General features: G+C 40.0%; 1 protein-coding gene across 1 annotated transcript in view; it reads right to left on the reverse strand.

The window, feature by feature from the left end:
• Nucleotides 1-27,118, reverse strand: part of LOC118420660 (nuclear hormone receptor FTZ-F1 beta-like) — a gene marked incomplete at its 5' end in the record, with an annotated part of 72,002 nt that overhangs the window by 35,850 nt on the left and 9,034 nt on the right. Inside the window, 1 exon segment of the mRNA XM_035827543.1 lies at nt 17,933-18,021.

Consider the following 27,118-nt stretch of genomic DNA (forward strand, 5'->3'; position numbering starts at 1 on the left):
AAATTCTCAAACAAGTACCATGACAGACATTTATATTATATTTCTAACACTTAGATGTCAAGAATATGATGTATACTAGTATACTTTGACATCTTTACATACATAAACGTAAGAAGATATTTGGGTGCACCCAGTGCACCCACAGAAAATACTTGGGTGCACAGCACAAATTTTGGGTGCACCTGGGTGCACATGCACCCAGTATTTCGAGCCCTGACTGAACTTAGAAACACTTGTAGTTGAATAACATTAATTGGTCATCAATCATCATGTAATGGGAGATACATGTAAGGACTCAATATCCCAACAATTACGAATACATGTACAGGCCTCAAAATACTTTTTTCTGCATACCTGCACAGGTACATTGTACAGGTAACATTGGAAATTACCTGCACCAGACAAATTTCACCTGCACCACTCAGAATTTAGGAAGTATTGATCATACTAAAATCTGCCATAATTTCTTTTTAAACTAAGTCTTCATACAGGAGGTATCTGCCAGTAAAAGTCATGTACATGTAAACCCAGTACATGGACCAGTGCAGGTTAGGTGCATACTAACAGGCATATGCAGGTGGTACATGTATTTCAAGCCCTGGTGTATATTTGTATTGATCGCACCCTTGTAACTAATGACAGTGCAACGCTTATTACAGCAACTGTTTCATGATGTATGACAAGACTATTTCCATCCATCTGCTTGCTCAAATGTCACAATCGATGAATCATACTTAAGTTTAATCCCCCTCATCTTCAAAAATCTATCCACTACCAGCAATTTGCTTCGTTAGCAATCTTACTGAGTCTCGTTATTATTGATATTGATGGTGCAATTTTCAATTGCAGGGCACATTTCTACAGTCTGTTCTTTTGATATCTATTTGCATAAATCCTGCACGCCATTTTGATTTTCATCTGAAAGGCATATAATAGCATGACAGATGTCCATTTCTAGTCTTTCTGCCCTCTTCTTGGTTCATTGAGTAGATGCCTGTCAGCCAGCACACGAAAGGAAATATATTTCAGATTCAGTTTACTTATTTTACCGATATTTACTACTCTCATAGATGAGACCGCCAAATACGACTAATAATTTGATACAGTATGACATTTATGACATAATATCAAAGATTACTAGTATATAGTGCCAGGGAGGGTAAATCTAATATGATAGAAGAATACAATAATGCATATCTATATACACATATCTACATACATCATAGTCAAAGGAAACACAGTTAAATGGTCATGTTTCTTGATCTTTAAAAAGGTTGTGAAAACTCATTATTCTTGTCTCATTTCTCAAATGTACATATTTGCCGATAAACTTTGCAAACTTAAATGGATTTCACAGCATGAAATACAACTCTCATAATTTTGCGGCATCAAAGAATCAAGTCTGACATTTTCAGAAATGGCAAAATAGATATAATCCACCCATGCATCTGTTTACTCCTTACTTTCAATGGTATTGGATGATCTAAAAATATTTGCACGGTTAAGCAAGACTGCCATATCCAAAGCTACAATGTATCTTCCACCCCATAATCCTGACTATAGCTTGTCCAGATGTTCCACTGCAATACAATATTAAAGAAAAAACCTGCAGTACCATAGCAAGATGCACGGGGTCCAAAATCTAATAATTTCAAGGATATATCAAAACTTACCATTGTACCAAGTATCAAGACAATCCATACAGGCCTTCTTGAGATACTTGTTGTAAGACAGGCAGGCACACACACATGAACGCTAAGGAAAAAAATATAGCGGTCTTGGCAAAGGTAATGATACCGATACTTTGTAAAATAAACTTGGGCTCAATCCAAAGAGTGCAAACCTTTGCCAACGTGCCATAGTGTAACCCATATTTGGAAATTCTAGAAAATTTTGGATCATTTTACCTGACACTGAACCTTTAAATCCTCTCCATCTACATGTAATCCACATCCTTAAACCAAAACCTAATTTCTTTTCCCCATTTGACTTCAAGTAGAGAATCATGTCAAAATTGATTTTCAAAGATCAAAAGCTATAGTTTAATTAGGCTATCCATGGGAGAGTTGGTCATTCTTTGAATGATCACATTCAGAACTACAATGCACAAAAAAATGGTAATTTCAAAATAATTACATTGAAGAACATGCCTTGTTACACAAAGGCAGTAACGCCCCATTAATATACAAACATAATGGACACCCCCAAAGTTAAAATGTAGGATGTATCACTGTACCAGTAAGTGCATTTTGAATTGGTGATGTATAATATGCAAAAGGGAACTGACTTCTATATGCTACTATGCAACAATAGAAGGGTATATACATGCCAGAAGGATTTGTTAATGATACACACACATGAACAAAGTATATGTTCATGTGCAAGAGGAGAAGTAAGCTGGATGATGGTACTCTGAATCCACGGATTCTGACATACAAGAGCCAAATTGATGCACAAGCACGTACTGCAGAGCATGATAAAAAAACTATAGATTTACTTCCAAGACAAGCTCCCAGGGGGCCAAAACCTAATATGTCCTTTCTAGTCAAACACAAGAGCTATTCAACATTCAAACGTTATGAAAACAGCATGTCAAGAACACGTGATATAAAAAACAGAACTTCTGCTGAAGTACCGTAACAAACCACTAAGGGGCCCAAAATCGATTCATTTTGAGGCACATCAAGACCTACCAACATACCAAATATCAAGACAATCCACCCAGACATTCTTGAGTTACCGTGACAACAGGCAGAAGGACATACACAACACTGACAAAAACTTGACCTCCATTTTTCATCTTCAAGACAGCCACAGCATTTAGTGCAGAAAACCTTATTCTACTAAAAGGACTCCAAGTGTCCAGTTGAAACAATGGTTATGATCTTACCTGTCAAATAAAAACCTTTACGGCTGCCACCAACATTCCAAGGTCACTAAGCAACGTATTTTTCACTGCACATTGACACACCAACTGTATGAAACATATTTTTCATTACATATTGACACACCAACTGTATGAAACAGCAACCTTGGGTCACTAACCTATAAATTATGCACTGAGCCATTGCTAAATGGTAACAGGCCAGGCTCCTTGGCAAGCATTGGACTAAATGTCTGGTCCAGTTTTTGAGGGCATTCATATGAAATTCTAAAGCTGGAATCTTATTTAGGTGCAAACATGCATGTAGGAGCATACCTGAAAATTCCTCTTGCACAGGAAAATGGTGCACAAAAAACATAAAATAAAGTTGAATGTTAGAAAGCCCTCGTGGCTTCTGCTTGAATTTGAAATTCTGTGGCTGACTTCCACATTTTAAAGATAGTGCAATACATGATACAATGTGAACATGCTGGCACTTTGACCTTGTTCAAATTGGGGTATGTTTGTTTCTTAAATTGGATTTTGATTTTGGTGAATCTAAGCCAAAACAGTGTTACATTTCCTTTCCAAATCCACTTTGGGAAGTGTCTAGTAAATTTTTTTTTTCAAACCCTCAGGGTAGTTTTTGATGTCGTGCGGGAGAGATTTCAGCACCCCAAATCCCATTAGTCCCATTCACCACAATCCAGCCCTAAGCCTGACGTGAACGTGGTTTGAGAGATAAGATGAGAGGCGTCATGCATATGAACCAATGATTGCTTTACAGTACCACCCACAGCGCGTGGAATTGGAGCACTTCAGCTGTCATCTCATCATAAACCTATATAAGAGTGCAGAAGCTGGAAGCTTTAAGAAAGCCCTAAACTCCGCTGTTTGATAAGTCAATTATTGGTGATGCCTATCTTATACCATCCTGCATGTCTTGACTGCAATAGTCATCTGACAAGAAGTACAATGTGCAATATTAGGCCCCATTCATGTTGCAAAAAACGAAACGAATAAATTTCATGAACGCTCCGTTTCAGATTTTTTTTTAACCTCCTCGCGAGGTGGATCTGAAACGTTTTCTAGTTATAATATACGGAATTGCAAATTATCATCAGGAGCGCAAAGGCGGCATGAATCCGGCTTACATGTACATCCGGGCACATGAGTTCATAGTTGGTTGGGTCACTGGGAAAAGTAAAAGCTTTCTCCTGCCAGTCGGGTATTTAGACCACATTTTTAATTGTAAAATTCATTTTTGTTATCGGGCTGCCTCCTGGACAACTGGAACCAACAGTCCTGATATGGAAGGGGGGTATCAGCAGATCATGAGGAAAAGTCATGGCATACATGTACATATATCGAAATCAGAATGTTTTCAGGAGCATAATTTCCAAGGCCATGAAAGGAAGACATTGATTGAGTTTCGATCGAAGACCAAGAATCTGACGCAGAAGTACAAAATTGTGCAGGATCCCAACAACCTCAGGGGTTCAGAGGTCGCATTGCCATGCATTACCATGCTCCTTTCAATGAACTGAAACAGGTTTGCCCATGAGTGCAACTTTGCATCGTGAATGTAAAAGGCAAATCATTTGACATCGGATTTTTAGGCCAAACGGACAAAACCTTTAGGATTTGACAATAATGAACGGGGCCTTAGAGTGTACAACTGTATTTGTAACTACATTGTGCTATGCATATAGATGTCATAAATTTTTCTTACTCATTGCAGGAAGTTTTAACTTCAAAGAAGCAACAAGAGTTGTCATACCAATTGCTGTCTATCAAATCACATGAACTTTGCTCTGGTTATATGTAGTTGCCACACTCCAGTTATAGTCTATTCATGATATGCAAAGACTGCACCCAGGCCATCTGTGGTATGCATGCTTTTGACCTTGCCCTCTACCACACATGTACTTGAAACCCCCCCTCCGGCACACTACTTTACCAAATGATGCCTCTGAGTCTGACATTTGAAGCAGAACACCTGAGCTTCAAAAGCAAGCGACTCTCGGTCGTCAGCTTAAAGCCTTAGGCTCCCGGAGGTACTTTGTAAGTTTGCCTATTCCCAAATGCGGAGACGAACTTCAGGCTGAGGACGAAGCATTCGTTTTGCTAAAAGTGCAATGCGGCTTTTGCTCCCACAAGGTGGTATCTCACTGCACTTGGGGCACTGGTACGGCACTGAGGGGTTCAAAAGATTTCTCGACGAATTTCAGAGATGAACAAATTTTCTTACATTTTGTGTATTTTGTTGTCTTTTAAGACATTTGTCATCCTTTTACGTATTATGCAAGATCTATATTGTAAAAAAAAACTTGTCTAAAATAACACAACAGTGCTGCAGTGAACATACCCCATAGTGCCGTACTGGTGCCCCAAGTGCAGTGAGACACCACCTATATTTAGCCAAGCACAGCTGGTCACCTATACTCTTCTCATGTGTGTTGGGTTCTTTTATGTGCAGAGGTTTCATGCTTGAGGCTTATACCTGAAGTTCCCACAAACATTGGAGCTGGCTTTATGTCACCATCCATTTCATGTCCGAACTGGGGCCGACCCTAGGACCGAACTCCGGCCCACAGATCCACGGAATTTGAACCATATGGCCGAGCAGCCAATAATCTTTTCATAGGTGTGTCGTGACCTTTTACGAGAAGTTCGACACTTGAGGATTATGCCTGAAGCTCCCTTATGCGTGTAAATGGGAGCTGGCTTTATGTCACCATCCAAAATAATAAATAGAATCCCTCACAACATGTCAAAGGTGGGGTCAAACCTACAATCAAACTCAGGACCACAGATCCAATTTGAACCATACTTCCGAGCAGCAGGGTTGCATTACCACTTACGTCAAACGTTTTAGTTGGAGATAGCGATTAAAAAGACATAGTATTTTTTAGTACAATAGAAGCCAGGTGGTGGCATTCTCACTCCTACCACACATACATGTACAACGTCAATGCAACAAGTGCTGACTTAAGTCAAAAGGCCAAGGTTAGCCATCTGTTGGCTCAAGGTTTTAGTGTCATCCTTGATGACTCAAAAATTGGGTGCACGAAAGAAGGTGTCTGATCCCTTTGGCTGTTTTTCCCCAGTTTCCAAGCCATCAAGTAAAGTGTTTCTGGTGCGATAGGCATTCAACACTTGACTGAAGTAAGGTTTACCCCTCAGGCAGACTTGTTGAAACAAATGCCAAGTACAGATAGTTGAAAGGAAAACAGATGGTCCTGAGATGGATGATATGTATGTGATGAATGAATGCTTTACGTTCAGGACCAGGAAGAAGGGTGGTTACCTTGTGGTGATATGAGAAGCCTGATTAAGTTACGAAAATATGAAATAAAAGACTCTAATGAGACAAATAGATGGAAGCCTAGAGTCTTCTCTATTGAATTTGGTAAATCCAGGTAATAAGATATGCCAAAAAGCAATTACTCAAGCAACTGGATATGATTGTGGAAACGGACAGTGTCACTGACGAAAGACGCCGGATGGCTCTCTGAAATGTCTAACCGTTTCCAAAATCATATCTAGTTGCTTGAGTAACTGCTTTTTGGCGGTCAAATTGAAGGAAGGTTTTCCAAAAGCTTCTCTCCAACATTACCCTCCCCAAGTCTTCAGTCTGTATTCCTATATCTGTTCTTAGTATATCAGCCATTATTTAAGTGACCAACCAAAAAAAAAGCAGACAGAGTTACTTTGAAGTACTGTTGGCTAGTCTTCAAATGGCTAGTCTTCAAACGATGCTCCGTCCAATACTAGGTTCACATTGGCAAAGGCGCACATATTGAAGATCTTCTTAATACACTCCTTCCAAGATTTTCTTTGTCTACTATGACCTCTGTTGACAGGTACAGGCATTTATGCAGCCATTGACTTGTTCAACCTGTTCGTACCACCGGAGGCATTAAATATATCATGTTGTAGTTTTTAACTGTTCAAGTTTGCTCTGTGCAAGACTGCAAGGGTACATGGATCACTTCTGTGCACTGAACTAACCCTCACTCTAGCAGCATGTCTTCTCCCTATTAAGTCAGAAACACCAAGTTTAGGCAAGCTTGACTAAACTGACTCAATAGGCAAAGAATTGGTACTTAATCATTCATGAGTGATAGACTTAACTAAAGGTCAACTTCTTGGAGTATGTGTAACTGGGACCCACGCAGCAGTAGAGCTGTGTACCTGAATAAATCTTAGGCACAGGTACAGGTACACAGGTTTAAGTACAGGTCCAGACTTGAACTTGTACCTTAACAAGTTTGATCAATTATCAGGTTATCATAAATATAGGGAACTGACTTTTATAGCAGTAAATTATCATCTTCAAATTAAGAATTACATATTTGAGCCTCAAAACTAAGTTTCCTTAATTTTCCTTAATTTTCAACTGCAAGATTATCACAATTATCATTGTTGATTCTGGATTTACCTAGTCTTAAAAAAGTGGTGTCCACTAGTGCTTAAGTTAGTTTAGGTACAGGTACAGATACAGAGATATCTAGGTCCAGACCTGTACCTAAACAATTTTACAGGTACGGTACAGGTACAGGCATTTAGGTACACTGCCAATCACAGTACGCAGCAGTATCATTTCTTTCCCTTTGGCCGACCTTTCCCCAGCTCTGGCTACCTCTCTCCTTCCCTACCATTTATCGACAATTTTCTTGTCAAGAAATAATAATGTATCGTGCGCCGAAATGTCTGCAGTTCACAAAGTACAGTACTGAAAAAGGGAAGAGCTGTAAAAGCTATGTTTGTGCAGGCAGCTGGAAATGCCAACTGGATAATGTAAAACGCTAGTGTAGGTAAAATTGCAGCTCTGCGGGTATAGAAAATGTGCATGTATGGGTTTTCCCGCCTGCACTTACATTTACAACATGTACTGTGTGTACATGTAAGTCAAGTCAGTAAGTCATGATCAAGTCAGTCACCTGCACCTACATGTACATGATTGTACACGCAACCTTTACCAAATTACAAGCATGCATGCAGATTTTTTGTTACAGTGGCATGTTGAGCGCCAATGGTGTGACAGTTCTAGAGGATTAGGGGTCGAAATCCTGACCATCTGAAATGCTAGAAGAGTTATAAATGTTCAGCATGACTGCTGCCTTCCTGCTGGAAAACGTTGCACGCCATCTTGGCTGGTTTCAAAACATCATGCTCAAATTCTACGGAAATCTTTGCACTTGTACAAGTCTGATATTTTAATTCAGAAGAAGCCCAAGAGGAGTTTTAAACTTTTCACCCCATCTTAAGTGGTTTCACAACATCATATGGTACTATTACTCAAATTCTCTGTAGATCCTTGCACTGGTAAAAGTCTGATATTCAAACTCAGAAGAAGCCCATGTATAGTCATAAAATCTCAGCATGACTTTGAGCAAAACCTTGAGTCTGAGCCACCACCTTAGGTGGTCTCCACAACATCTATGGAGATGATACAAGTTTATATCTGATACCTACATTGTAAACCCAAAGGAAGCTTATATAAGAAGAGTTATAAATTTCTCTGCGCGACACAGAATGTATTAGCTGTAAATATACCAACAGCAGGGAGGATATAGCTTCTGGGGAAGTTGCCAGAAGTCTTCAGTGTTAATCTTTCTTCACACATTCTGGGTTTGGGCTGACTTAAGTTTAGAAGAAGATTGGATGGAGATTTGTGTCAGGTAAGGTTGAATAATTCAAGGTGTTCACTGCAGACTTTATGACTTGGTTGATTTCCAGGAACTGTAACATTCCCACAGAGTAATCTCCTACGTTTTACAAAACACACACCAGGGCTCGAAATACCACCTGCATAATATTATGCAGGTTAGTGCGGGTAAAATTGGAGTTGTGCAGGTATTTCTGATGTCTACCTGCACCTACATGTAACCTGCACTGGTCCATGTACTGGGTTTCATACATAAATGTCCTATGATGTATGTAGATTGTGGATTGTTATATTATAAGCTGCATTTACTGTTAACACCTATTAAGTATAAAAGAAAAAAAAAAGGAATGGTTCCTCAACAATTTCAGCATGATCCATACTTTCTAAATTCATAGTTGTGCAGGTAAAATTTGTCTGGTGCAGGTTATTTTCAATGTTACTTGCACCAGTGCAGGTATGGAGAAAAAAGTATTTCAAGCCCTGATACACGTAGCTACTGGTAAAGCCTAAAGCCTAGTAAAGGCCTTCCAAATCATGTTCAGTTGCTCATGTACTAGTACCTGACTAAAAGAAAATTTACGACTCTTAGTGGCAAATGTTGTCACGAACATGTGGACATTGGCAAACCGAATCCGTGTGTGTGTTTTTGGCACACTATTGACACATTATCCAAAGAGGCTCGGTGGGCTTTACTCCACCGTCAAGGAAATTCGTGTAAACTGCCTCTTCGAAGCGCCCAGCTCAAGGGGCATGGCGAGTATCGAACCCGGGACCTCTAGATTCTGAGCTAACAGTTGCGCCACACACGGCACCACCATCTGACAAAAGTATGATTAAAAATATCAGTAGTTGTTGAGTTCTTGTTTTCTTTTGAATTGTATTTTGCTGCAAAATTGCTATTTTCCTCGGTACCAGAATCTCAAGTACAAAAATTACCGACCCAGAATTAGGGAATGACCTGCAGTTTAAATGTGTGTACTTTATTCGTCCAGTGATGATATTGCAACGCAGAGTTCGACACCTTGATAACTGCTAAAATAAAACCACTGTGCCAATTTCAAGATGGAAGTATTTCAATACCTGAAATCCTGAAAACCGATCCACTTTCAGGCATGTGTTAAGTACGTACAGTACTTCACAGAAGTGCCTTTTGTTTCCTAACAAGTCAAACTGCCGAGCGTTGTCGCCTCAGTCCTCAAACTGTTGTCAAGGGGCTCTCACAGCCACAGCTTGGCACATGTTACACTGTGCTGCAAAATCTAGGCCTCTGACAGCCACAAACCACAAGAGTTTTCATAGCACACACTTGTGGTGAACCCTTTGTATGTGCTGCATAACCAGGTCTCTCACTGGCGGAAATCTACTGCAAATTGAACGTCACAACATCATTTCTACATAACCTAAGCCAAATACCTCAAGAGTTTTCATACCACACTTGTGATGAACCCATTGCGTGTGCTGCATAACCAGGTCTCTCACTAGGGGAAATCTACCGCAAATTGAATGTCACAACATCATTTCTACATATTAACCTAAGCCAGATACTTAACTGTGGTTACACAATTTAGCACAACACTGTGCTTCATGGCTTGGCATACATATGAATACACCGTGTTGTATTTTATTTATGTCATACCCACCTGAGAAAACCCGTTTTGATGCGAAATGGGCCAGAACTTGAACAAATTTGCTACCTTTGAACAAAAAGTGTTGCAACAGTAATGTTCCAACGTCTGAATCAGGTATTCAAACTTTCGATGGCGCCACACTCGGCCCGCTCGAAACAGTTCTATTTATTCGAATGGAGCCTGTGTGATTCTGTGAACCTGTGCGATACGGAAGTTATGGCCCGGTCCGGAACACCCGTATCAAACGTTTTCGTGTCACAGGTATGACATAAACAAATGTATGTTTAAGGGCTTTAAAATCAGAAAACTAACATGATTTCAAGAGTTTTTAATTAGAAAACCAAGATGATTTCTGTTGGCTACTGCTTTGATAGTAGTAGCCAAGTACAAGATGTTATATAATCTTATATATGCAAATTATGTACATACAAATAGAGACCATCATTATGTTTGATAGTTTAATGTCTCTGTATCTTTGGTTATTTGAATTATCTACGTTAAATCTACCTGTATAAGGCAATAAAAAAATTTTGCACATAATGCATGGAACGATACTGAGTAGCAATATGATAAAAGCTAACTTAAAAAATAAATTTGATCCAATATTTTCATAATATTACAGTCTTTGAAATCATAGTCTGTGGACGTAATATCCCTAAATACCATTATTAGAACAACAGATACAGGTTAGGCTACAGATACATGTAAAAGTGAACAAGCATTAGGATGGACAAAAATAGTTTGTGCACACACATACTATAGAGGATATAGATAAAGATATCAAGGCTAACATCTCTGAATGCCTTCCTCTGTCAAACTTAACAAGCCCCGGATGGTTTGAACTGGCGCGAAGGTCATTCATGCCCACATCTAGCCTGGCTGCCTGTGAGTGATATCTATGTTTAAGGTTTTACAAATGGCACCGAGGAAAACTTCACAACTACAGGATTATCCTCTCAACAACTTGGCTGATACGAGATTGAGACGAAAATCCGATCTGCGGTCCTTATTCCTGACTCTAAGGACTTCTCAAAAGCACGACCTCTAGAGGTCTCTTGAAAGGTCACACCTGAAGTGTCCTTCAAGTCATGCATACAAGGTTACTGGAGTCACTGGACTTTGGTACATCAGGCGCTACATCAGGCGTAAATAGCGCCTAAAATATATACTGGTTAATTCAGGTAAATTTGGAGCTGTGCAGGTATTTCTCAATGATACATATAAATGTAGAGATGGCCAAATTACATTGTTTGTTCCCATATGGAGGGCACACAGTTTAAACCTACATGTATACTTTTTAGTTTTACACAATGTTTGTCATGCTATCTAGGGGGTTAAAAATTAACAGAGAAGGTGCTGTTTTGACCACTCATGTCTACGTCCTTGGGATAAATAAATATTGATTTTCGATTGGACATTTTTGGGTTGGCAAGCCAACCTGTCCCTGAGATAATTTTAGTCAGCTCACATTTACCATATGGGTGTACTATCACTAAAATAAGCAGGGCTGTGTGAAAATTTGGTTGTTTCGACAGACAAAAATCTTAACTTCATGAGATAAATTCGATGAAAAGATTTAACATGGGCTCCCATATAAAAAGTAAGGCAGGCGAAAATTTGTTTAGCTCAGTGCACTGTACTATGGACGTGTACCATACACATGTACAATACTGGTTCAACTTAGCCTGCACACCTTAACTATCAACGTAATTACATATCCAACCAATTTCCTTTAATGAAGCATAGGTACTCATTTTCACCTAAGTCAAGTGAAGAAATAGGTGTTAAGCACCTTTCCCAACGGCACAAAACAGCAGTACGTTAAGCTCATTAACTGCAGATGCCGCGGTGCTCATGAATTGATACGCATAGACATCTTCAGTTTACTAAGTAATCACTTTGCATCTTATTACAGAAATTACGAAGAGGAATCATAATTAGATTTCCCTTCGCCAGCTAAGTTCAAAAACATCATTACAATTCTACTCAGTCAGTAATCATAGAAGTAGTACATGGTAACTGTAAATGGCAGATGCATGTACATATATATATCTTAACAATGCTATGCTAATTTGGATGATTTAATAGCAAGAAAACACAAAATTGTTTTGTCATCTCCATCCATATGTTTAACAGATGGAACAAAACACCAAACGTATGATACATAATATGAATATATCGGTATGTACAGAAGTTGTGTCGCATACTCTAGATTTAACTAAGTGAATAATATTTCAAACCACTAAACGTACAGGATACTTATTGCAAGGAATAAAGGTGACCCTCTGTGTTTGGCTATGTACCTTAAATGAGCCGTACTGAAGCTGCATTGCACTAAAAGCAGTAGAAAAAGCATTTGGCTTCATCTCAAGCACAATTTGACTTTGAGTCCAACTGAACGAGGCAGAAGAAAGACCAAGGAAGACATGAGAATAGTTTTCCTGGAATAATGTGAAAGGGGTTATGTTCATGTGGATTCAAAGTTTTGCGGTAGGTCAAGACAGTGTTCACGGGGAAAACAAGCTTAAAGGGGATAGGCGGGCCGAGACAGAGGGAAAATTTTCAAGTTCACTGGTTTCATGTTCGCCACGAAATCCTCAAACACAAAGCCACCGCAAACATTTCTCCACTTCCCACAAAACACTGCACCCCCCACACGTGGCCATGCTATAGACACTTCGTCACGTTCAATAACAGTCACTGCGCTAATCACAGGTTGTTATTGTATCAAATCGTCACACAATACAGGTAGCATGTTGCCCCCCTCCCATCCCCTCCGGCTATGTGCGTAGGTACCAGTAAATCACCCCTGTACACAGACATCTGTCCGGTAACGAGCCTGCCATGTCTCAAGTGTAGGCGCTCCGTCATTAAGTGTAACAACCAAGGCACTTTAACAGCAGCGATCTACTTCAATTGACTGTTGTATCAAAACTCGGCCAAACCCACAAACACTTGCAGTTTTCGTACAAGCTGTGTACGTTGCGACATCCGGACTACATGGCCACAAAATACCTTTATCTCTATCTAATGTGTCTACTATATGTCGTATTCCTGTATGTGGCAGGCAACTGAACTGTAAACGACCTACCTTCTGACCAAACGTTGGGCACCAAACTCTCCTGATAGCTCCTTAAATGTCAATGTGTTCCAAGCAGCTGCAAAGATCCCCCTAATTGGTTCTGAACAGCTTTATTCACCAGTAAAGGGCATTGTCATGTTTAGAACTGGCTATGTGTGCAACTGACGTACTCTGCTTCGGTTGCAAAGGGCTTGGATCGGTCCAATATCTCCAGACATGGGGGGGAAAGTTGACATATACATTGCGCCTATCCTAATCAAACCTCTTAAACCCTTTCACAACAAAATACCTAGAGATAAAACAAATTTACTGCAAGGCTTTCATATTTGATGTAAGTCTGCAAATAGTCTTGAACAAAGTGTCTACTTCTTTTGATGGCTCCCGGTAATTGTCCACCATGGTACGATCCATTCTGGGCTCAAGGTCGTGGGGTTGTGGGCAGCCAGCCAATGCAACTATCCAACCGGCCAGACCAAACAATGCAGGCAGGCCCCCAGGCCGCACATTTTTATCTGCCCAAAGCAAGGACAATATACAGGCAATGGGTACACAAAGGTCATTGACAATTGGTATAACTCGAAACTATCATAACAGTTCTAAAACTCAGTTCAGTTCAGTTCAGTTCTTCCTTGGACTAAAACTAACCAGCTACTACTATTCTTGGCTGGGCACTTCTGGCATATACATGGACTTTTACACATGTGGTCTTCTTTAAGAGTTGGTAACCTTCTCAGATTTCAGGTTCTTTTGTGTAGGGAGTGAAAGTAGCAACAACTGTGGCCGATCGAGTGCCACCATTGTCACACAGTCACTAATAATAGCTACTGTACAGGTAATGTTTCATTGTCAGGGTGGTCTGAATGATTTTAGAGATGTAAATTTACGGAGAGAACACACCCACCTAGTACATGATAAATAATTGCTGATAATAAAGTTGGTAGAGAATTACATTACCATATCCATGTTGTAAATTAGCCATTAACTTCTTCTAATGGTGTCCCAAGACCACAGAATGCCAGCCAACTAACCAACCAAACGGAAAGTTCAAATGTTATCTATGTTCCCATGTTTTTGCATAATGCTTAAACCTTACGTATTGATAATGCAGTGTTGTGTAGCAACGAATCCTTCAAAAAGAATGATGGAAACATTCCAAACTGATGACCTTTAGGTAATTTTCTGTCTACTTAAACAAAGTCAAATGTTCTCCATCAGACTGCTTTTTATTTTTTAATGAAAATGGAACTAAGGTATATATTAAGCTTATACATGATGTATATGTATGTATCTTTACATTCTAAACTAGGGGTGGGTACCGGTAGAGAAAATCCAGGTACAGGTACAGTCCAGATTCAAAGGATCGGGTCCAGGTCCAGACCTGAAACTGGACCTTATTATCTGTGAAAACTTGTCTAGTGGGCGATACTCAAAACAATGGTCCATGTCGCTACAATGATTCTGTTTTAAAACCCTATCCTAGTCATGTAAAAAAAACGTCTCTGTTTTAGACCAAGTTTGACTGTAGAAGCTTCGTAAAAATAGCTATCAACTCTCCTCTACATCACTCTTCTTATTTTCTTTATCCGGTAAACCCTGAAACACGTGAACGCCTGCCAGTGTATTCAGTTCATTTTTGAATTGGCCCAACATCTGGTCCACTGATTTTTTTCAGGTCCGGTCCAACAAGAAAAAACGAGTTTGTACCGGTACCAGTACCCACTCTTATTCTGGACCATACTGGTTCTATGCTACATCATGTGCAAGTCTACAAAATGTACAGTCAAAGGAACTTAAAGGTCACCATTTACTGGTTAGTTACGTATGACTAACTAGTATTCACACTCATGATGAGATACTGTAATTCCTGATTTTTCAATTTTCACGGTTTTATGTTCACCTGCTGCCACCTTGAACATTTAGTTCCAAGAACAAGTTAAATTTTCTCAGACCGTAAAAGTTTGGTACCGAGAAGACAAAGTGAATTACAGTAGTTAAAAATAGTCAGGCATGTAAACCACATTACCAGTCCAGCAGATGCTTTGGCAAGGCCACTGTGCAGGGCTGGAAACACCTTTTTCTGCATACCTGTACTGGTGCGGGTACATTTTGTAACATTAGCTACATGTAGAAATCACCATCACCGGACAGGTTTTACATCCACCGTTTTTCTTTCTCTTGTGGTCCAAAAAAAGTGATATGAAGATATTTCTATCATGTTTCAAATCTTGTAATCTGCTATGATTGGAAAGGCAAAACACCTTTTTCCACATACCTGTACTGGTGCAGGTACATTTTGTAACATTAGATATATGTAGAAATCACCTGCACCGGACAGGTTTTACATCCACCGTTTTTCTTTCTCTTGTGGTCCACAAAAAAGTGTTTTGAAGATATTTCTATCATGTTTCAAATCTTGTAATCTGCTATGATTATGAACTTAAGGCACTTTTGGGGTAGATACTGGCCATACTCTAGTGTTGCAGGCTGGTTCAATTAAGACTCGATAAAGGTTAGGTACAGGTAGGCATCTAGACATCAGAAATACCTGCACAGCTCCAATTTTGGTTGAAACCATTGGAGTTTTTTTCCAGCCCTGTACCGAGTGTGCTTTATTCATGGTGAAGAACCAAGGTTGATAAAAAAAATAGGGCTGTAAGAAATGCAACCCTTGGCCTCTTAATTCTCTTTCCAGAGTACAAAGGACAAAAATAAACAACTGATTGTTGTACAAGGTGTCCAGAAATGTGTCCTCGCGTACCTCTTGGTCTAACACCACAGAAGATCTGGCAACCAACTTCTTCCACTGTTCTTGGGAATATTTACTCTAAGAATTAATGTTTATATATCAGATATCAATAGGAGCGATCGCGATGATGTCACAGTGACACAGTGGTAGGCAAAAAGCAGGTGTTTGGCAAAAGATTGACTTACATATTAACCAATAATTTGATCTGCAATTTGAAATTTATACTCCAATCTACTGACATTCTGGTAGGCAACAGCTGTCGAATACCCTGGATATAAACAACAACAGTGATCGCTCGTATGGTTCATTTGGTAAAAGTAGTACAAGAAGTCAGGAAATATCAGGAGAGGAATGTAATGCCACACTCCATTCCCTGATAATATCCTCATGGCCTGCCTTTCCATTGCCTACTCCCCTTTCTTCCTCCCTGTACACTGTACAGTTTCTTGCATAATAGTTTAGGCTAGTCCCTATGACCGTGACAAGGGGATATAATGCTAGTTCACCTCTATCTGCGGGGTAAGCCATATCCGTTGTGCATGGATGAAAGTTAGACATCCAGGAAATAAGATATGCCAAATAGCAACTGGATGTGATTTTGGAAACAGTCAGACGTTTCAGATAACGTCCGTTATCTTTCGTCAGTGACACAGTTTGGCATATTCAAAAACGGAGTATTTACGGTATACATGTATCAGGTCAACAGACTGCAATTTCAAACTGCAATATTTTGAACTTCTGGCAATTTCAAACTACTGTCCATTGACTCATGCTATACCTAAATACCATATTTTTAAATGCCACAGATGTGGGTAACCCCATGAACAAAGGGAAACTAGCTGTTACCACTTATTAAGTTTTCTTCACTGTGGTAAGGAGTAACTGTAAATCTGTTTTAGCTGTGGCAGCAAATCAGCTGCATGCACATCATCCTGGCTTTCAGAGTACAGTGCTAGCCGGACAAGGGAGTTATGCCACCTACGCAGTAACTCACGGGCCGCCTAATTCAATTTACAGGGCATGTTGGTAGGGACTCGGGAAAGACTCGTAGCCGCTGAGCGCTGTTTTCTGGCGACCAGTGTACATGCACATGCACATCTACATACATGTTTGTATACCGCATTAAAGGTTACAATCACTATGCATATACCTGATAAGCATTTTGTTATAACTATTCATATAAATGTATACATGTATGTGAAACATTCATAATGGTTACTTCTCAATGAATGTTTTCTCACAAAAAACAGAGGAATTTGATATTAATTGTAATAACATACAGTACCATGCAAACACTGAAAATATACATAAAACAGTAATAAATACAATCATGTAACCATGTGTTAATTTACATAAAGCTGCCATGGACTTACCATGCTTGATGTTTGAGTCAAAAATGATATTGGAGACTATTTAGTGCTTTCTGGAAACATGGTGTTAAGACTATCAACATATACATGTATCATAATAAATTATGTTCAAAACCGCAAAAAATCCAGCTGTATCTTGGATTGCCCTGATGTGGCATAACTGGTAGAGCATCAATAAATGCCATACCCCAAACATTGTGACGTTGGGCAAAACACGACTTTCTCTGATGGTAAAGTGACGCCCACCAAGCCTCTCTGCTAATACGTAAAGTGTGCCAAAAAAAACACACACATGGATTTGGTGCACCAATGTGCCACATGTATGTTCCAACATTAATGCCACCAAGAGCGCTAGCCATAATTTTTTTTCTCAATATATCTTGGATTAGAAACAACTGTCATAGATATATCCTTGAAAACATTATTTTTCATTTACTTATTCATCTTCAGGGTCATCCCTTCAGTTAAAAACAACACAAAAAACATAAAACATACATAAAACATTTTTTGATACTGTTATTAATATTGCGCTACTTGTTTGTAATTCAAAAATATCAGTAGACCAATACCTGTTGATATGATTTGTCTATGGTGAAACCTCTCAGTTCTGCGCTGTCTCAAAGCCAGTTCTCAAGCTGACAGCAACAATCACCTCCCACTGCAAGAAAAACATAACATAAACGTCTTGAATTATACACAGGGAATATTAGTTCACCTTTATCCGCAGGGTAACCTAAAACGATTGTTTGGACATCAAGTCTACAAGTGTTTTCAAATTGCAATATCTTCAAAATATTGCAGATATAAACCACCATCAACTTCATATCCCTAAATGTTACAAGTTTTACACTTGCGTAATAGAAACAATGCCCAAATATAGCTTTTAAGTACATCTACATACCCATTTTCTTCATGTACATGTTCATGAAATTCAGAATATTTCTGCAACACCACGAAGGACTCCCTACACATGTACAGTACTGTAAATGCATTTAAGTTTGCCGGGATTTAATTTCACGGGAAAAAGGACTGTTTGCGGTGGTTTTACATTGTAAGTTCGCGGAACCACCATGGATTGTAGTTTCTTACTGCCATGGAAAAATGTTTGAGGTGGTTTGAAGTTCGCGGTGAATTGGCAATGTGAAAACTGCAAACTTAAAACCACCGCAAACATTTCTGCATTTACAGTATAATGCATAGTCCTTGGCCACCCACACTACATTGGGCAATGACTTATGACCTTCAGATCAGGACACTGACTGACACGGGGTGACTTTACAGTATAGAAGTAATCACCATGGGCAGCCACAATGCAATCACCATGCTTGTGACATCTATCTGCAAAAGAATACGAGCGATCGCTGTTGTTGTTTATATCCGGGGTATTGGGCGGTTGTTGCCTACCAGGACGTCAGTAGATTGGATCCAAAATTGATATTCAAATCAGCGGCTCAAATTACTGGTTAAAATGTAAATCAATCTTTTGCCAAACACCTGCTTTTTGCCTACCACTGCGTCACCGTGGCTGTCTGACATCATCACGATCGCTCGTATTGCAGTAATTTTCTGCAAAAAGAATTGCAGTAATTATTGTCCATTTGAAAACTAAGTCTTCTCCTTCACATTGATTCACAAAGACCACTTTATTTTCAGCCGGGAATCCAGCCTGATTTCGGGCTGTTATATTTCAGCTTTATGCAGTGAGGTTGGCAATTCATGCTTTGATAGTTACAATGTTAAATGTTATAGGTGACATCCGTCCTTGAAAATTTGAATGTGTACACCTTAGGCCCACTTCAAACAGACAACACTTTCATGGTCGTGTGACTGTTGTTGTCGACAACGTTGCCGGCGACGGTACTTTTAGGCTGTCTAAAGAGGATCAAAATACAATGTAGTCGTGCTAGGTTTTTCCTCGAATCATCGTGCGACCACCTCGGACCCAGTCGCGCGACCCTTCAGCGGGGGGCCGGCGACTATTCCTCACATGTCTAAAGAAGAATCGTCGCCGGCGACAAAAGTGGATCATATGCTAAAAAGCCTGCAGCGTGTTTTTTTTCTGTTCGAAAAGGCATTTTCTCCGTAAATATACATGTAGTCAGTAATGGAAACGCATTTTCGTAATCAGAAACTGCCTGTTCAAGCGCAATGCCCTGCCACCAGTGGCTATATCCTTCGCATGTCCCTATTCCTTGATGATAATCTGTAAGGCCTGCAAGCAAGAGGTCAATGTGGGTCACGCACACACCTCATTGGAATCCTGCGCCGCGTGTGTCCCGCAATACTCTGGACGCATGTCTAAAGACAACCATTGCCCACTACGATTGACAATAACAGTCGCACGACTATGTACATGTACATGTAAGTGTTGTCTGTTTGAAGTGGGCCTTAGTGATGGAAGAAAATTTAGCATTACTACGTACTATACCAACACAGACCAGCTTCCATGATAATCATGCTTAATGATATCAAATGGGTTAGAAGTTGTGGGATAACATGCAGCTGCCAAGTACAGCTGACTAATGTCTTCCCTGATATCAGGACCAGATCTGGCTGACAATAGATAATGCCTTGGGGTACAAGTGCAGGTAAGCTGATAGAATGTGTTGGAATGTACAAAGTTAAGCAGCTGCTAGTTTTGTCATAAATGTCCTGTGTTATTTAGATCTCACACTGGACATCAGCTGTACATGTATATCTAGTTTTTTTTGTCCCATTCACTATTAAGGAGCCCACAGGGCTGTCTCCAACTTAAAAAGTTTTTCTGTCCCACTCATTGTTTGGGAGCCCATGTTTTGTTTTTCCTGGAAAAATATGTCATTTTAAATTTAAAGGACAGCATCAGAAAATTTTCAATTCATTATTTTCCAGTAGTTTACTCATTAAAAAGTTGATGTACGTCAATTTTTACATTGATCCGCCTAATATGACCCTGTAGACACGTTTGAACTTCGCGCTCTCCTCCTTTCCCCGCCGCGCTGGCCGATGACGTAATGGCCGCGTTCTGAGAGTCTGACGTCACAGATCCAAAACTTCTAGCCAGCCATTTTGCTCCGTGAACCTCGGTCCTCTCAGCGGTAAATAATCACTCCGCCATTCTGGAGTTCAGTCCGTAGTTGTTGACAATTACTTTCGTGGACCTGTAAGTCGCATTGTGACCTGTCTACGAAGCTATAGTCCCCGGGAGACTAAACATGAATGAGCTTGCCTGCGAGTAAACCGCGCGGCGACGGGACGAAATCAGAACAATGGCGGTGGGGAAGGTTCACGCACCGTGCCATTCTGGACTGTTACAAGAGCGAGTTTGGGTCAATCCTTACCTTCTCCTTTCCAGACAGCACAGCGATAATTACACGTAAGCTTCCACGAATTTTGGTTGAACTCACAGTTGTCCAACTGGCAGTGACATTAAAAAAAAAGAAACATTTTTCTCTGACAACATACCCTTGATCACTACATATCGAACGATCCCCTTATCGTGCCGAAACAGATAGCACTGCAACTTGTACAGATTCGAGCGAGTTACGCCTCGCCTCTCACTTTATTTTCTGTTTCTCAGGTAAATTATCTGCACTGTCCGGTTTTTCAATCATGTAGCTTTGGCGGAGATTGTTGGGTGTTCCATCAAAATAAAAGACGGACTCTGAAACGAAGCCGACATTTCGCGCCATTCACAATGCCGGCCTGTTTTGTATGTATGTTTCGGCGCGAAAAGGGGATCGTCCGATGTTGTCAGAGGAAAATGTTTCTTTTTTTTTTTAATGTCACTGCCAGTTGGACAACTGTGAATTCAACCAAAATTCGTGGAAGCTTACGTGTAATTATCGCTGTGCTGTCTGGAAAGGAGAAGGTAAGGATTGACCCAAACTCGCTCTTGTAACAGTCCAGAATGGCACGGTGCGTGAACCTTCCCCACCGCCATTGTTTTGATTTCGTCCCGTCGCCGCGCGGTTTACTCGCAGGCAAGCTCATTCATGTTTAGTCTCCCGGGGACTATGGCTTTGTAGACAGGTCACAATGCGACTTGCAGGTCCACGAAAGTAATTGTCAACAACTACGGACTGAACTCCAGAATGGCGGAGTGATTATTTACCGCTGAGAGGACCGAGGTTCACGGAGCAAAATGGCTGGCTAGAAGTTTCGGATCTGTGACGTCAGACTCTCAGAACGCGGCCATTACGTCATCGGCCAGCGCGGCGGGGAAAGGAGGAGAGCGCGAAGTTCAAACGTGTCTACAGGGTCATATTAGGCGGATCAATGTAAAAATTGACGTACATCAACTTTTTAATGAGTAAACTACTGGAAAATAATGAATTGAAAATTTTCTGATGCTGTCCTTTAAGCTCATGAAAGTGCATTATCAACAGCTTCATGACATTTTGGGGCGGATGGGGTAAAATTATTTTCCATCCCAACAAGTAGATTTCCGTCCCAGGACAGAAGGAGAGTCCTGGAGACAGCCCTGGGAGCCCATGTAGATAATTTTCATTGTTACATGCATCATTTTAAACTGACTGAAATACAGTTTCATCCAGTTTTATGTTATGAAATTCATATCTAAGGATGGACGGGCTGAAATATTTATCCATCCCAACAAGCAAATTTCTGTCCCAGGATAAAATGACAGGTCCTGGAGACAACCTTACTGGCAATTTATGAATTAAAAAAAACCAGCAACTTACATGTATTATTCTCTTATCTCCAATATTGATTTGAACATATCAAAGTAAATCCATGTTTCTTGTTACTGTACCTTTACTATGCAGAAACACAGCTGGTGCATTTTTTGCATTATATATGGGCCACTACACTATAACTTGTGACCAGCATGCTCAGATGAGGACCACTACACTAATTTTCAACATTTACTTGTTGAACAATGTCAATCAAATATGGAATATGATAATATGCCACTCCAAACTGACCCCAAAATCCTTCAAATTACATGTAGTGCCACCTCAGGGGTACCCTTGGGTACAATGCCCACTTTTTACTCCCCACACACTTACATGTACACGTGTGCGCATGCACACACACACACACACACACACACACACACCAAACACACACACACACACACACACCCAGATTGGTTGCTTTGCCCTTACCTTTATACTAAAATAATTCCTGGCTGGAACCGTGAAGGGATTACAGCAAAGTTGTTATAAAGGTTACAGGTTAAAGAAAACCTACCCAGTTCCTGCGTCATACCAATAATCACATAGGAGCAGGGCACAAAAGGTTAAAAGATACTGTAAATGCAGAAACTTTCGCGGTGGTTTAATGTTCGCGGTTTTCTCAGTGGTCGCTTCACCGCAAACTCGAAACCACCGCGAACATTTTTCCATGGCAGTAAGAGACTACAGAGAAAGGTGCAAAAAGTCCTTTTACCCGCTACCACAAAATGATATCCCCACGAACTTAAATGTATTTAGAGTAATAAAGGCATCTCAGGTCACACACAAACTGACAGCATGGCCTTGCATGTACAAAATCTATCATTCTGCTTGTTTGTTACAAACGTTCCATGTTATTTTGGGTTGAGAGTGTTGCACACAGCTGGATGTTGATGGAAAATTTTAACTATAGCTCCTATTATCAAGGACAGATGGGTATGACACAAAAGGTTATTAATTTAATTTAACTTTATTCAAAACTTCTACACAGATCTTAACTCTCCTGGCACGACGGAAAATCAAGGAAACAAGTTAAGAACTTACAGAAAATTTAAGCATTCGTATGAAAGAGAAAAATATCTGGATATAGCAAATTTTAGATATCGCCGGGCCATGACCAAACTAAGGATAAGCGATCATCCACTGGAAATTGAAGCTGGTAGATATAACCGAACTCCCCCTGATAATAGATTTTGTATATTTTGCGATAAGAGTTTCATGTATGTAGAAAACGAAGTACACTTTGTCCTAGAGTGTTCGCTGTACAAAGATCTGCAAAATGCATTCGCTAATGCTACACATATAGATAAAAAATATGCGCACCTGACGAAGGAAGATCTGTTCAAATACCTTATGTCATCATCTAACTACGATATACTGGAAAAACTCTGTAAGCTCGTCCACGCATGTTTTAAGAAGAGAGAAGAAGCATGTAAACTGTAATATATATGTATAGCTTTCCGATTACTTACTATGTACCAAACTGACTGCATTTAGCCCCAATGGGGCATGAATATGCAATAAACGTCATTGTCATTGTCATTTAATAAGATGTCACCAGCACAGGTGAGTTCAAGGTCCTTCTTCTTTCCTTACTGCTGAGCCCAAGAAACAGGGATTACATTTGTACTATAGCAGTGTGCATGGTATTATTAACAAGCATTACTATAGCAGTGTGCATGGTATTATTAACAAGCATTACTATAGCAGTGTGCATGGTATTATTAACAAGCATTACTATAGCAGTGTTCATGGTATTAGTAACAAGTGATTATGACACATAAACAAACATATAAGGAAATTAAAGGTAAACACTAAGGAACTTAAATGCATTTACAAAATTACAGTAGTTAAAAAATCAAGTGTACAGCTCCAATTGGATGCATTAAAGTGCATATGCACCCAGCATCATGAGCCCTGCAAAAAAGTACATTAATGTAATATGAAAGGTAATGACTGATAGGATCCATGGCAGTTTTAAGGCCATACACATTATGTACAGTTTGTTGATGCTATTGAGTATGGCAATCTACTTACTGATTATACAATACTCTGCCCTACCTGTCTGTTTCTGAGAAATCGCTCATACTCATAATGGACATATGATCTATGCAGATGGTAAGTCGCATAGAAAGGCAAATGTGACACCCCATGCAAGGGTTTAGGTTTTGTGCACACGAAAAACTTGCAAATGAGAAATGATTTAAATCTACATGTGGAGCTATCCAAATCAACCGATTCCCAAGGGATTTAAAAACCTTTTGCAGTTTTAACTCCTAATCAAGTTCAAAAACAAAGTCACAGAATGGAAGTAAGTGTCCTATTGTTACATTGTAGAGTACAAAACCACACTCTGTCAATTACGAAGGTATAAGGGAGGAGGAGGTCGGCCTGAAGGGCCACAACCAGCTAGCCACCATGCTAGATATCGTCAATGGCACCTCTTACGAGGATGAACTGAACTGAACTGAACTGTCAATTTTCCAATGATTTTGAAAAGTTTCTTAATCAACATCTTATTTTTTCAAGTGAAAGTTTTTAAAGTTCTGCCTACACAAATCTTTCAGGTGCAGAAAACCTATTTCCCTAACCAATAACAGCAAAATAGCTTGTCTGTATCATTCCTGAGAGTCAAGAAACTGACAAAAACCACTATGATTGAATTAGCCACTGCTGTATGACCGTCTACTGAGATGACAAGAGCTGCAGAGACCTTCAATAACCCTCATCTCCCCAATTCAATCAAGTTCACCCAACCACCTTTCATTGGTTACAGTAAACTTCACGAGCAATGACAGGAAGAGCACACGAAAAAGCCAAATCAACAATCAAACTAATTCCCTAAAGCCATGCAGACACTGACCTTCTAAAAGGAGAAAAGGACGAATGCAGCAAGATTGCAAAAGAAGGAGTCGGAAGGAAATATCGTAGTGATGTTGATTTGCAGTCAAGTTATTAACCTTTCAATTCAACAGCAAAAGGCTCTACTCACAGTTGCATGGTCCCTATTGTATAAAAATTCTCTAGAAATGACAAACTCTAACATCGGAGCTTTTAGGTGAGACCAATGCAATGTCACTTCATTTTCAAGTTTCAAAAAGATTAGTAGCTAGGGAGTTTACACTATAGGTCCTTGAATGTACTATAAAACTGTAGTTCTTGAAAACTCTTGAACATACTACTGTAATTATTCAAACTTAGGTTTTATCATAATCGTTCTCCACTCACAGTTGCATACAAAAATTCTCTAGAAATGACAACTTTTAACATCCGGTGCTTTTAGAAGAGACCAATATAATGTCACTTCATTTTCAAGTTTCTTAAAAAGCTTCCTAGCTTTGTGACAATAGATTTATGATTAAAAAAGATACTTTGGCTGGGTACCAGTGTACCAGTACAAAATTGTTTTCCCTTTTTGGACCGGTACACTGAACCCGAAAAAATCACTGAACCAGATGTCAGACCGATTAGAAATTAAACAGATTATACCGACACTATGGCCACCATCCACACACAGGTAAAAACACCTGTCCCTGGTGCTGAACACCATCCACACACAGATGTTCTTTTTTGAGATGGTATTAAATACTTATCAGTCGGTACATCCACCAGTTTATTGGTCATTTTGTACATCATGCAAAGTCTGGACACTTTCCTTCTGTTTCCACAGCAGTTCTCTGTCTTCATTTTGGTAACACTAGCATCCCTGTTGTAATTATCTGTACAGAATCTGGCAGCTTGGTTGTGTACTCTTTCCAGTTTATCTTTGTCTTTCTTCGTATATGGGTCCCATACTGTAGCAGCATATTCAAGGTTAGGTTTTACCAGTGACGTGTATGCAAGTGATTTTACCCTGGCTGCACATGCCCACAAGTTTCATTTGATCACTGTCTCCCAATGTCTGTTTGGCCTTGGTGGTCATGGACATTCCACTTCAGCCCTGTTGTTGCCCACTATGTAACTGCATTTAAGTTCACAGGATGGCGCTACCCATTTTGTCACTACCGCAAAATTAGATTCCCACAAACTTAAATGCATTTACAGTATATATACAGTAAGGTTGAAAGTTTAGATTCCAGCTGTTGTCCCTTGTCTGACATGCTGCCAACTAGACAGGCTTGTGGTCCTATTATGACTCCGCATGGGAGATTACTCTCTAGCATGAGCAACAATGATTTCTAATTATAGTAATATATCCAATTTGCAAACAAAACCTACCAGTCTGAGCTTGAGCCTCCAGGGTCTTGAAGCAAAGACAAAAGTTAACGAGAACAAACCTAGACATGACACCGGGGATATCCACCAAACAGGTCTACAGATCAGACTGGAACTTGGCCAACACGGCTGTCTCCAGGACCCATCCCCTCGTCCTGGGACTGTAACTTGCTTATTGGGACAGACACAAATTTCACCCCATCCGTCCCAAAAATTTGAACTTCAAAACACAAAATTAATGAAAATGTGTTTTCATATCAAGCTAAAAATGCCAGGTTTTAAGCTTGAAAATCAATAACAAGGGCTCACAAACGATAAGTTGGACGGAAAAAATTTAAATCTGTTTTAACTTAGACAGACTTGTCGGCCAAAGATAACAATTGAAGTGTCGTCAGTATACCTATATACAGGAAGATCACTGATTCTTGAAGAGGAGGAAAGTTTTCTGCTTATTATGTAAGCCCTTAAGCAGAATGGGAGTCATAAAATTACATTTGTACATCACAACTCAAATGGCCGTGTGAGATGCTAGCAGACACAAGATCAAGAAGAGGTTACAGGTTCGATTCCGAGCATTCCTGGCTACATGTTGTCTCCTTGAGAAAGGCACCTTACGTGACTTTCCTCACTCCGCCCAGGTGTAAAGATGGGTACCTGACTTCAGTTGGTAAAAAGGCCGTAGAAGAGGAGGGATGGACTCCCGCTCCCAATACTGTGTCCTAGAAACACTGCTCCTGTGTTAGCCTGGTATCCAGCCGTAATTATAGCTCCCGAGTCTCTTCTCTCCTCTTCGCAAGAGAAGAGACTCGGGAGCTATAATTACGGCTGGATACCAGGGTACTCCGGGGTCGGATTCCAAATCGG

Source organism: Branchiostoma floridae, chromosome 8 (assembly GCF_000003815.2).
Source record: "Branchiostoma floridae strain S238N-H82 chromosome 8, Bfl_VNyyK, whole genome shotgun sequence".
Taxonomy (NCBI): Eukaryota; Metazoa; Chordata; class Leptocardii; order Amphioxiformes; family Branchiostomatidae; genus Branchiostoma; species Branchiostoma floridae.